Genomic DNA, 14,494 nt, shown 5'->3' with positions numbered 1-14,494 from the left:
GCAAGGAAGCCCATCCAACAAGAGAAGCCCAGATTGGGTTTTCAACTGAATGTAACTGAGGTGGAATCTTCTTAATAAGGCTGTTTCGAGGTGGTACTGAATGTTCAGCTCTTTTACAAGACAGAACCAGATTACCTGAGAGGGATCTGGGGAACAGGGGGTCAGACTGAAAGGAAGAGCTTACCTGACAGTACTGCCTGAAGCCAGCTGTCTTCACCCATCCTTGACTTTGAAAGACAACCAGAATTAAGTATCATGAACCCAACATAGTTTTACAAATGCCCCAAGAGTGAATTAAACCACAGATTGCAATAATTTAGAAGCTATGTGACAAAATGGGAATAAAGTACAGGGTGTATATGCTTTGTGATTCATAATTCGAATTGAATCCCTATGTATATTCGTCATGAGAAGTTGTTTTTCCTGCAATGTGGGCTCTCTGGAGGCCTTGGACATTCCAAATTGAAATCAAATGACAAGTCCATTGATGTGTTTCTGCCATAGCTAAGGATTTAATTGCAATCTATCCCCCCCTTTTGCTTTCCACCAAAACATTTACCCCACATAATATAAGAACATAACTGGAATAAAAACACGAAAATGAATGAGTTGATACTATGTTGACAAAATGTGAAAACATCTAAACCATTAAGATTTTTCCAACCCATAATCCTTAAACCTAATCAAAGACACTCTTGCCCTAGGCATGCAACCTTCTTTCATGATACTTTCAATGCTCTCCATACAATTCCCTCACCCACCCTGTTGTTATGTCCTCTTACACACACTTTTGGTTGCACTGCTCACATTGTATGTCACACTGTTGTGTCAACCATCTACAGTATCACAATTTGGTACTGCCCTCCTGCCCTGGACTGCCACTTCCCTGCAGCACACCCCTTCCTTGGTATTGTCATGTTGCATCTCTTCCTTGCCTCTTTGTAAGGCCATTCACTTGTTCCATTGCAAACCATCATCCAAACACGCATAGCCTTTACTGACTTTTATCACCGTACCTGGGGCATGAAGTCATGCCCTTGGGTACAAATCTGGAATTTCTTATCACTTCACTGACACTTACCTCAGCAGTGCACTCTATCCTGCCCTTAGATGTCATGTTCACTTGTTTATGCAGTGCATTTTCTATCACCTGGTCCATATCTGAAAGGGGCCCCTAGGGGTCCCTCGTGTTATGGAAACAAGGCAATAACCATACATGAAAAGATGCGCCAGACACAAGGTTCAAATTCTCAATGCTAGGGTTTATTGCAAGCAAAAATAGTCTCAATTGGCCAATTCTGGTCTCACGCCCCGCGACGTGAGTTTCCTAGACCTCGAGGGATGCAAGAGAGCGAATTATGTACATCAGTTACATATATACAAAATGCATATCATACAATCAGCAATGTCATGTTTAACACCCCCTTTGGTTAGCTTCTTTGAACTCGGGATGACGATGGACATGTCCGACGGGTATGACAATTATGACACTTTCGATGTCTATTCTAGTAACAATGTGCAATTTAGAAAGTGCGGAGGCATCTTTTAGTTGTTGAAAAGAACATGGTGGTTCTGTTCTTGGAAGCAAGCTGCACACGGGGGAAGAGCCACATTCCATACTTTGCTATCTATGAGGTACTATTCGCGTCCTGGAGACGACCCGCTCTAAAGGGTTTTGCGAAGGGGGGCCGTAAGAAGAGCATAATTCAAGCCTTTAGCTGTTTCATTCTAACATATTCTATCATCGTATGAGACTGGCTGGCAGCTGTGAAGTGATTAAATGCCCTGCAGCTCTCTCCCAAGGCTACAGAGAGGGAGCGTGGGCATTCCTTTCTGAGCTACTCATGAGGAGTTTCAACGAACTCCTCAGTCCCGCGACCTTGTCCTTTCATATTCAGACAACAATGTTAACAGTTGAGCAGAGTAATCAGAATTCGCAAGAATTGCAAGCTGCAAAGCAGTTTAGACAGAAAGCAATGAGCAATGGTTAACAGACAAAGTGGCGATTCTTGCTACGTTTAAAATGGCTGCTTATTGGTCAAGCATAGCAGTCTATATTTCTATAATTCGGTGCATAAAACGGTTGGCCTACGGCCATCAAGTTACATCTGTCATTCAAATGAAGAGTATTAATTTTTCCAGATTGACATATCCACTTCGGATGTTGACCCACCACTAAAAGCCACTGGTTTTACCTCTGATCCCACCTTCCAGACCCTCATGTGTTCAAAAGGTGCTTACCCAGTTAGGTTAGATGGTATATACCTTTAAGTTTTTTAAGTGTCTGACACCATAAATTGGCAATCAGGATTATTGGCAAACGCCAACTGAATTCCACCTTTCACAAAACGGTTGAACCTTCCACCAATTCATTGGCAGAGGTATTGTCTAAAGATGTCCTGCCATGTATGATGCCTAATTCTCATAAAGATTCTGTCATTTGCTCTGATATGCACAGTACCCCATTGTCCATGACCAAACTTTAAAGCGCACCTTCCCTATCAAACACCTTTGTCAAAAATTCAATGACCTTGTCAGTCATCAAAGATTCCACTGCAATAGCTTAAACCCACCTTTATGTAAAATCCAATAGTACCAATATTAGCCTTGGTCCCCTTTTAAGTACATCAATGGGTCCCATCATGTTGAGAGCTACCTTGGCCAACATCTCACACATTATCTCTCCCGGAATTACAGGCTGATCACAAATCCCATGGCATTTGTTGCTAGCAGCACATGCTTCTCAATCCTTCACTAATCCATTAACATCACCATCAATTCCAAGCCACCAGTAAGATTCTTTAAGTCTCCTTTTGGTCAGTGATCTTCTTAAAATGTCCTTCATGAGCCAAATCTACCAACCTCATCCTCAGTGACAGAGGAGGTATTCATCCTTCAGCCCATGTGACATTCCACAGGCCTTCTGCTAATGTGTCCAGTATCTGCAGATAAGTCCTACCTTCCCTTGTATAGTCAACATTTCTCCAACCTCAGTGCAAACCTTCTTTAATCCACCTTGACTCAGCATCACCTCCACAATCCCTCAACCATTATGACTTTTCCATTGCAGAAATAACACATGCTACTTGCGTGCCATTCATGGTATCACCACCATCATCATTCCCACTATCGCTAGACGGCAACCTTGACAAATAGTAAGCCACCACATTCCTTTGACCTGGAATGTACTCAACACTAAAATTATATTCTTACAAATCTATCATCTATCTGGCGATGCTGGGAGACACTGAACCTAGCTCCTTTGTCGTCATGACATACGTGAGCGGTTTGTGATCTGTCCTTATCACATATGGGACACAACAGAAATGTCCTGAAATTTTTGGATGCCCAACATTCTGCTAAAACTACACTCAATGACTGCATACCTTTTCTCTGCATATCTGAGAACCCTGCAGGCAAAGACAATGGGGTGATACTGCCCCCTTTTTTACTGAGCTAAAACTGCACCCATTCCTACCTCACTAGCATCCATCATCAATAAGGTTTTATAAATGATATCAAAAGAAACCAATGGTGGTCCCTTGTCCATATCTTCTTTCAATCTTTCCTGGCTAATACTGGCATGCTTCTAACTTTGTGCATTTTGGGTAATGCCCCTCTCTTTAACACTATTTTGTGAGAGAATCCCTATAAAATTCACAACACTTCAGAGAATACTTAAAGTGAATAGTAACATGTGATTGATAGAAATCTGGGGCTGTTAGAACCACGTCAGGGAAGGTTAAGTCAATTTGTGATGGACTGACAGAGGTAGGCTGCAGACACACTTTTTACAGGGTCACTCTCATTTTTATCACGCACAACACAGGTACCCTCCTGCCAGGATAAATTTGGATATCCAGAACAGCTTGCTCCTCCCATCCTAGAACACTTGTGCCTTGGTGTACTATATATAATTTAGCTGTGGCTCAACAGCTCTTGAATTATGTCCTTACCTATTCATTTCCCAATACTTTTATAGATATATTTTATAGATACCTGACCATAGACTTATATAGGGTTTATACCAGTTGCTTAAGATTTCCCACCTTCTTACCTTAACTCCTTTCATACAGTTCCAGGGAAATGATGGTGTAGGAGGATACGGAATCAACTAACATTTCAAATTTCACACCTTTCACAGTTAGCACGTCCCATTGCCCACACTTTCTCTCCTGTTTCACTTGTAACTATACTCCTTCAACATTTCCAGTACCATGTTCAGACTCAATCATTCTACCGGTTTCTCTGTAATTGAAATGATTACTCTGCTCCCCTCTCGCTTTGATAGTTCTACACATTCTGGCAAAATGTCCCTTGCAACCACACTGTCTACATTCAACCACACTTGCAGGACACTACATTGCCCCTGTAACATGAGTGGATCATCCACACCTTTTGCATGTTTGCTTATTTACATCGGTCCACTGGGTGTTCTTGATGCCCCTGAATGGAAGCCCTTCAGGACCTCCTCTCCTCGAATCCCCATTTCAGTTAGTTCTTGCACACTTGCGCTTGACCCCTCTATTGCCCTTGCCATTTCAAGGGCCTTGTTCACTGGCAGAACCTTATCAATCCACAACCATTACCATTGAGGCATGAGCGGGTGCTGCTGCAGCTTCATGTATCTGGGTAAGTCTCTGCTGGGCCAATTACTTTTTGTGATACAATTATCTGGTGCCCTCTGCCCCCCTGTGCATTGCTCTCTTGTTGTTTCTCCCCGTGTTGTTCCTCCCGCCTCCCTCCTTGCCTGCCCGCCCACCCCCCTCCTGATTGATGTTCCAACTTCCCTGGTTGGTTTGGGTGATCCGCCGTGCACCACACTCACCATTGCCAGCGAGGCTTGAGCAGGTGCTGCTGTGGCTGCGTGTCTCTGGTAAGGCCCTCCTGGCCCTATTACTTTTTGTGATACAATTCTCTGGTGCCCCCTGCCCCCTGCGCATTGCTCCCTCGTTGTATATCCCCATGTTGTTCCTTCCGCATCCCTCCTTGCCTGCCCGCCCACCCCCCTCCGGATTGGCTCTCCCGTCCTACTTACTGGCTTCCCTGGGCAGCCCTCTTCCCGGCAGCCCCCACGGATAAGGGTCCCTAGGCAAAAGGCGGCTCCCATCTAGGTGGCTCCTGGTTGTGCAGGGGACGCCAGTTGCCAGTCAGCCATTCAGGATAGTCCCACAGGCCTCCCTGCCTACCCCACTTCCACCTCCAGTCTAAAAACGTAGGTGTATTTTTTCCTCCTGTGTTCTTATAATATGCACTGTATCAGTATTTGAAGAAAAAAATTGCTTTGTGAAACCTAGGCCTTTTCTCCCTCCTTTCAGGACTCTCAAACGTAGGTGTGTTTTTTCCTCCTGTTTCTTACAATATGCACTGTATCAGTATTTGAAGAAAAAAACTGCATTGTGAAACCTAGGCATTTTCTCCCTCCATTCAGGATTCTCAAACTTAGGTGTGTTTTTCCTCCTGTTTGTTACAATATGCACTGTAGCAGTATTTGAAGAAAAAAATTGCATTGTGAAACCTAGGCCTTTCTCCCTCTATTCAGGATTCTCAAACTTAGGTGTGTTTTTCTCTCCTGTCCTAAAATGTGCATTTTGTGAGCTTGTTAATCCTGAGTGTCATCGTCTTTTCTTATTTCTCCACCTGCTTGACTCTCGCTGCCTTGTCTGCCTACTCTAGTGTCCTCCTCGAGTGTCTCCTCCTCTGCATTCCACCTTTCTCCTCTCCCACCTACTCTATGGTGCTCTCTGTTTCCCCTATCTTTTCTAACTGCTTCTCTATTGTCTATCCTGCTCTCCTCACTAAATCCGGTAGAAAAAGGTTTAAAAAGGACATCCTGGTCTCCAACCCAGGCCTCCCTATTGCTGACACCTACACGAGTGCCCCCTCCAAGGAAACTCTCAACAGCATCCTTTTCGTCGTTCCTTCGCCAGACCTATGGACCCTTCATATGGTCTCTGTGCTCTCTCCTTTCTCCTCTTCTCCCATTAATGGTGGCACCCGCTGGGACACCCTCCTATCCTCCTTCCACTCCTCTAAGGTCATCATTAATGTTTACTCGAAAGGGATCGTCTTGGTCCAAGGCCCTCAGGCAAACCTTCACCTGACCTCTTTGATAGACGCTTCCTATGCCTCATAAATCTCCTTTCTTCTCCTGCTGTCCCCTCTCCCACTTCTGCAGCTATTTTGACTGCCCCTTCTGCCACCTACATGGCTACCTTGCCTTCTCCTTCCCTCTCTGCCCTCTCTTGTGTTCCTTCTATACCTCCGAAGGGCGTACTGCTGATCTGTACCCCCCCACGGAAGTCCTTCAAGGATGGCAACCTTCTCCATATTGCCACTCTTAACTCTCACTCTGCTGTCAAAGACTCCTCTGACATCTGACGACTTCTGGAAGAACTGCAACTTGATGTCCTCAGTCTCACTGAGACATGGTTCACGGCCAGCTCTGTCACAAGCTTTGACACACTCCTACCTGACGGCTACAAGATCCTCTCCGCGCCCAGGTTCAACCGCTCTGGAGGGGTTGTAGATCTTATCTTCCCTGAGTGGATTGCTACCTCTGTCACTCCTACACAGGCCTACTCCTCCTTTGAATGCCTCATCTGCAGGCTCTCTCTCTCCCCTAGTCTTTCCCTTACTATGGTTACTATCTATCGGCCACCTGATCAGATCTCCTCCTTCCTCTCTGAGTGGGCGGACCTCTCTTCCTCACTCCTGGCCTCAACTACTCAACTCCTCCTTCTTGGGGACTTCAAGATCCACCTGTATGCCTCCTGTCCTCCCTCTGGACTCTTTCATGACCTCTGCTACTCTCTCTCACTCACTATTCTCTCACTCTGCAGGGTACACTCTGGATGTCCTGATCTCCTCAGACCTTCCCCTTTCTGTCCCTCTCACCACTCCTCTCTCCTGGAGTGATCACTTTCTCCTTTCCTCCCACCTCACCCTTCCTACCACTAAGGCCAAGCCACTTCCATCACTGCCACCCACCTTCTCGGTCATCCGACCCATGAAGCGCGTATCAGTTGAGACTTTCGCCGCCACCTTCTCACCCCCTCTACCCCATTGGCTGACTCTCACCCTGAAAAAGCCCTCTCCATGCTCCACTCTGCTATATCTGATACTCTTGATATCCTTGTCCCTGTCATGAGAATCCGCATGAAGCCCAAAGCCAAGTGAAACTCCTGGTATGACTCAGACCTCATCAACCTAAAACGCAAGTGCAGGGTGGCCGAGAGGAAATGGCGTGCTTCGTGTACTTCCTCTGACAAACTGGCCTGCCGCCTGCTCTGAAGGCAATACCAGCCCTCTGTCCTAACCAAGAAGAGACCCCACATCCAAGCCCGCGTCTCTGTGGCATCTAACAAATCAGCTTAACTCTTTAAAATCTGCAAGGAACTAGCCAATCCAGCCACAGTCTCTACGTCTCCAGTCCCTTCCCAGGCCCTCTGCACAGCACTGGCTTCACACTTCATCTGTAAATCTCAGGACATCCTGTCCTCACTCTCCTAACCCCTCCCTCCCTTTACTCTGTGCTCTTCCTCTGTCCCTACTGCAGCCTCCTCTCCTCCCTCCTCTGCCATTTCCCTCTTCTCTGCAGATGAGGTTTGTAGACAAGTCCGGTTTATGAAAGTCTCATCGAAACAGGTTCACCCCTGTTCCTCCAAAACTATCAAGGACCACATTGACTCCCTGGATCCTGCCTTGGCTGATTTCTGCAATCATTCCTTCACCACTGGATTCTTCCCATCCCCCCTGAAGCACTCTGTTGTGCACCCTCTTCTTAAGAAACCCTCTCCCGACCCCTCCTGCCCGGCTAACTATCGACCCAATCTCTATCACTCCCTTCCTGGGCAAGCTCCTAGAGAAACTGGCCATCTCCCAGCTAAATCTCCACACTGAATCTGTTGGTTGTCTTCATGACCATCAGTCTGGCTTAAGAGCCTCCAGAGGCACGGAAACTGCTCTCCTGAACATCCGTGAAGACCTGCTCTCCAATCTTGATTCTAACACCCATTGTGTCCTCATCCTGCTTGATCTCTCTTCTGTCTTTGACACTGTCAACCATGCCATCCTGCTCAACTGTCTCCGTGATAACTTTGGTATCACAGGTCAGGCTCTGGTGTGGCTGACTTCTTTCCTCTCTGACTGACCCTCCCAGGACCAACTTGGGTCCTTCCTCTCTGCTATCTTTTTCTCTACCTGTAGTGTCCCCCAGGGGTCTAAACTCTCTCCCTAGCTGTTCAACCAATAACTGGCATGCCTTGCCCAATGCAACGCAGCTCTCTGCCGCAACTTTCAGTGCTATGCAGATGACACCAGCTCATTTTCAGGCTACCCTAGTCCTCCCCCTCTGCTTCCCTCATCTCTGACTGTCTGTCTGCTATCCAGGAGTGGTGTGCCGCCAATGACCTCTGCCTTAATGCCAGTAAGACTGAGATTCTCCTCATCGGCACACCCACTCCCTCCTTTCCTGTAGCTCTCTGGCCAGACTCTCTTCGCCCTCTCCCTGCTCCCACCTGTAAGGCTAAAAACCTCAGTGTCATCTTCGACACCGCACTCTCCTTCTCTCCTCACATCTCTGACGTCTCCAAGAAGTCACACTACCAGTTGCACCTCCTCACAGGTATTCTTCCTTTCCTCTCCTTCCCCCAGAAGCTCACTGTCCCCATATCTCTGGTTCTCTCTAGGCTGGACTATTGCAACAGCCTCTTTCTAAATCTTCCTGCTTCTACTCTCCGCCCTCTGCAACTCATTCAGAAAAGGACTGCGAGACTTGTCCTTGGTCTCAAGCCCAGGGATCGTATCTCTCCAGGACTGAAATCTCTGCACTGGCTCCCAGTGGCTGCGAGGATTAAGTTCAAAACTCTCTGCATTGTCCACAAGGCCTTCTTGGGCCTGGGACCTCAATACCTTCAACTCTCTCTTCCTAAATATCTTCCTTATCGAGCTCTTCGCTCATGCGCCTCCAACTCCCTCAGGGTCAGTCGCTTCTCCAAGCAACGAGTTGGTGGTAGATCTCTTTCTTCGGCTGGTGCCTCCCTCTGGAACAGCCTCCCTGCCTCCCTTGAACTTGAGAAGAACCATCTCCGGAAGCACCGCAAAACCTTTCTCTTTGCTTCTGCCTTTTCTCCTCCTCTCCTCTGCTGACCTCCTGGCTGCAACCTGAATTGGACTGGCTACCTAGACAACCTCTGATCTTAGGTCCCGGTCCCTCCCCCGCCATTGTCACATACCTGCACTGTCCGCCTGGCAACCCCCGCATTTGGGACTGTTTCTGTATCCCTACAGTCCCTAAATCAACCTTTGACACCTGATGTTGGCACTTACCCATGCACTTGCCACATGCTGGCCGTTACTTTACTTATTTTTATTATCTATTCCCATGTACTGCCCTGTCCCTACACCCTTCCCATGTAGTTGCCCGATCTGAATGACACCTGGCCTAGCAGGATCGTTGTCTGTCCTCCCTTTGTCCCCCTCCCTGCCTCATTGCGCCTTGAAACACTTGTGTATAGGCGCGTTATAAATGCCATATCATACCATATCATATCATTATATACTATTATTTGATTTCTTATAGATTCATCTTGAATCTTGATAAATGTACACATGGTCATCAAAGACCTGAGCAGTCACATACGTGTCCATAGATTCACCAGGCCTTTGTGCCCTGGAAAATAATTTAGATTGTTCCAATTTTATATAAACATATTGTAACCTCTCCTTCCCCTCTTCATGGAGCCACCATTGCCATGTGCCAAAACCATTTATTTATTTAGTTATTGTTTGCTTGTTAGGCGCTCATGCAGCAAGTAAAATACTGTTTCAAAGTGCCCACAGGGCGAGGGGAGGGAAAATGGGAGTGAAATACAACACAAAACATAATAGTTAATAAGAACAGTGGGGGGAAAGGATGAAAGGATGAACCTACTATGCCTTGTGAGTATTCAGAATGTGCAAGTGCAGAAAGGAAGAGGGTAGAGGGAGTAAGTGCTGGGTTGTCTGAGATCAAGGGTGAGCCCCAGATGAAGTGCTAGGGTTGTTGAGGGCTACATGGCTAGGAGCCACTTAAGGAGTAAATGCAAACCTCCAGGGTGGAGGGAGTGCCAAGGCGAGTGCTGAGTGTAGACAGGTGCTGGGCCAATTGGGTGTGGGAGGTCATGGGCCAAGAGGATGCATAAGGTCCCCAGACACCAATCACACAACTGTGGGATTAGCAGAGGAGGGAAGAAGGGAAGGAGGCGGTAAAGAGGAAAGTCTTGAGGAGTTTACAGAATTTAAGAAAGCCCTGCTCAAGGCACAGAGTCAGGGGGAGGCTGTTCCATAGAAGGGAGTCAGCTGTGGAAAGCTATCAGCCACCTACCCTCTGTTTAGCAAAACACTTTACACACTAAGAGTTGGTGTCAGAGGAACATATTGGTCTAGAGGGACAGTATTTAGTGAGATAAAGTAGAAGATAGTGTGGTTCCCAGGCCCAGACATCCTTGTGGATGATGTAGAAGGATTTGAATTTAATCAGTGCAGCAAATGCGAGCCAGTGGAGACTCTTTTCTTTGTATTGTGTTTTAGTCAAAAACTTTGACTTTTCACAAAACAGATAATAATTGCATGTTAAAATAATACTAATAATACATATAAAAGAAAGTTAAAAGAGAAAAAGAGACGAATACATTTTAGCTCATTCAGCTATCTCATTGATCATTATTGTCACAAATGACGGGATTTTTGATCAGCAACCTAAAAAAGGTCCTCAGACATTGACTCCGGAGATGTCTCAGCATCTGTGGACTAGTACCATGACATAAGGGGCATATGCTGTCTGCAAACTCTTCTTTATGTCTAATGTGTAGGATTTGTCACGTGGCAAGAGATTGGGGTGCCAGCAGCAAGCTGCATTTCACTTAATTCAATCATTATGTGCCACAAGCTGTGTTAGTGCCACGAGGAGCTGACCCTAAAATGGCCACCGCTATGGTTTGTTTATGAGTTGCCTACAACGCTTCTTTGATGCTCGAAGCGCCTGATTGGTCCCTGCGCCCTTCATATGTCTTCCGATGCAGCCGGATGGCGTTAGCCGGCCTGGATCACCAAAGGCCTGGTACTTAAGGCCACTCATCTGTCTGTGTCTGTCCGTGGATGCCCGTGCTGTGGCCACCTCTCTTACACCGCAGCCGCCATGCTCCCTAGTGAAATTGGACTGCTAACCTACTCTGCATTCCTTTGCATTCGGATATCCAACTATGACTGCACTCGCGTGGCATAGTAAGGTACATTAACTGGTTATCTAGCATCATCATTAGCATACTACTATGCCCCCCATTATGTCGCATTTCACGGGCCATGTCTGTTATACATTCCATTAACTCATTGTGCTTTGACTAAGTGAAAGCTGTAGCACTTATTCAAGTTGTGATTAATGTATGTTACATGAGTCCATTGTGCTTATGTACATGGAAATTTGAGCAGTACACAGACTAGGCTGTGCCACCTCTCCTGAGCGAGACAAACTCCTTATATCACCATGTATTCACTGCTAAATATTCTATTAGATATCCTAAATGTATGAAACTCGAGGGTCCTTAAACGACAAAATGCAACCTATCAGCTTATGCCTTCGCCTGTGCTGTTGCCTTTGTTACATGCACTGGGCCCACGCCAAATTCTGCCTATTGTGCCTTTTAATATTAGTCATTGTAGCCTATTGTGTCTTCTAATATTAGTCATTGTAGCCCATTGTGCCTTTTGAATATTAGTCATTGTAGCCCATTGTGCCTTCCAATATTAGTCATTGTAGCCTATTGTGCCTTTTGAATATTAGTCATTGTAGCCCATTGTGCCTTTTGAATATTAGTCATTGTAGCCCATTGGGCCTTCTAATATTAGTCATTGTAGCCTATTGTGCCTTTGAATATTAGTCATTGTAGCCCACTGTTTCTCTCTAAACTTTAGTTATTGCAGCCCTTTGTACCGTTGTAAAACTTAGTCACTACATCCCACTGTGCCTATGATGAATCTTGCCCCTGTGCCCATGTGAAAAAGCGTTTTCCGTTTACTGTGCCTTTTGGAACATAGCTTCCCCATCATGAGTAGCACTCCCTGTAGCCTGCTATTGTACTTACTCCTCCTAACCATCACCCGCCAGAGAATGTGCAGTACCATCCCCACTACACTCACCAGAGCACTAAACAAATCTTCCACAACCTCCCTAGCTACCGGTACCACCATGGTACTCCCAAATCTGACTCCATCAATTGGGTACCCAAGTAACCCATGCAGTCTACTCCTTAGAAATTCCCTGATCCATGCTAGACTCACGAAACTTCATGAGCCTTTGACGAGAACCCTACCTCCTATTAATAAAAGATCTAACATCCAGAAGGTAAATATCTTCCACCTCAACAGCCTGAGACATCACTCCTCCATTACCAAAATAGAACTGTTCAAACCCACTGCCCCCCCTCAAATGAGGATTAATTAATCCCAGATATTTGACTGCACATGCCACAGATATCTGTGTTTTGATACTGCTCAATAATTTGGACTTCCTCGCTATCACAGAGTCATGGCTGCATAACGCAGCAGGACCCCTACTTTCCCTAGCTATCCCGGAAGATTATACCATATTCGGACAAGACAGAACCAACATGTGCGGTGGCGGCATTGCTATCATCGCTAAATCCAGTTTAGGCATGAGAATCACGCCCACCTTAGCATCCGAATCATGCGAAACGCTCACCATCAAACTTCCTCTAGCTAGCTCTCAAACACTGACTATCCACCTCATCTATAGACCACCTGGACCAATAGGATCATTTGAGGAGGATATCCATAACCTACTCTCTAACAACCTTAAAACTTCATCCCAACTACTTGTCCTAGGGGATTTTAACTTGGATTTCAACAACCATTTAGGCTAAAATGCCACCACCATTGCCAACTCTCTTTCTAATATGGGTATAACGCAAAAAACTTTAGAACCCACTCACAATAAAGGGAGAATCTTCGATTGGCTAGCAGACTACAACTGCACCACCAACATCAAATCCATTGCTCCTCAACTGTGGACAGACCACTTCTTCTTGTCATTTGAATTAATTACCTCCAGACCACTTCCGCCAGCATCTATCATGGCCCCGCCATGCCTAACAAGAAATAAAAAGAGCATCACCAGAGATAAAGTGACCCCGGCGATTCTACCCATCCTTAACTGACTAGAGGATAATTTAGACCCAGAAACATTAGACAACGAGTATAACAAAGTTATGCTAACTACCCTTGACAACATCACCCCTCTAAAACTGAGACCGAGCAAACCCAAATCTCACTTGAACAAATGGTTTACCCCTGAACCAAAGGATCTGCGACTACTTAAGAGGAGTTGCGAAACAGCATGGAGGCTTATCCCCTTGGAAGATCACAAAATGAAACTTACAGAAATCTCCTCCCAATATAAAAAAGAAATCCACCTGGCCAAGCAGAATTAATTTAATAAGCTCATAACTAATGCTAACTCAAGTATGAGGGAACTGTTCACTATCCTCAAGGAACTAGAGTCACCCATTCCCATTCCGGATACATGTTCCAAAGACATGACTTGGTGCTCTGACATTCAACAAACACTATCTAATGAAATCTCCCTACTCCAAAAGAAAATAGCCATAAAAAAGCCTCCCTCATCCAACCACTTAGACTCACAACCCAATCATAGACTGTGCCTCTAAGGAACAGGACCCAGCCGCACGATTTACGTTCTCTAATACATCTATCCTGGAGGTGGAGAAAGTCATCCTCTCTCTTAAGCCTTCAAACTGTCAGGGCGATACCTGCCCTGCCCAGCTTATAAAAGACGCCACCAGGGATCTGGCACCATTTATTTCAAAACGTATCAATTCCTAATTTACGGCTGGCATTGTGCTTACCAATTCAAAACAATCTTGGGTACTACCCTTGCTCAAAAAGCAAACGCTAGACCCACTTATACCCACGAACTACCGCCCCATCACGACAGTTCCTTTCCTGCTTAAAATCCTGGATAAGATTGCTTATAATCAAATCCAAAGCTTCTTGGAACAACACAAGCTTTTAGGAGAGCGTCAATTAGGATTCCGACCCCAACACGGCACAGAGACTGCCCTCATTGATTTAAAGGCACAAATAGACGATCTAAGAGACAAAGGAAAAATGGCTCCCAACTTGCTGCTGGACCTATCGGCTGCATTTGACCTTGTGGACCATGGGGTACTCTGCAGCCACTTAGATTCCGCCGCACATTTTTCTAGAGAGGCCATAACTTGGAACAAATCCTTTCTCAGTGATAGGGGAGCTGTTCTCCCCTTCGGCAGCGGCTGACCTGAATCCCATCCTATGTGCTCAGGGATCCTGTGTCTCCCCTACATTATACAACATTTTTACCAAGCCCCTTTTTGATGATCTGGTCCTTCTTCATATCACCTACACTAACTATGCAGATGATACCCAGATTCTCCTCCCA

This window comes from Ambystoma mexicanum, chromosome 4q (assembly GCF_040938575.1).
Source record: "Ambystoma mexicanum isolate Mex_15411 chromosome 4q, UKY_AmexF1_1, whole genome shotgun sequence".
NCBI lineage: Eukaryota > Metazoa > Chordata > Amphibia > Caudata > Ambystomatidae > Ambystoma > Ambystoma mexicanum.
Note: the sequence above shows the minus strand (reverse complement) of the source record.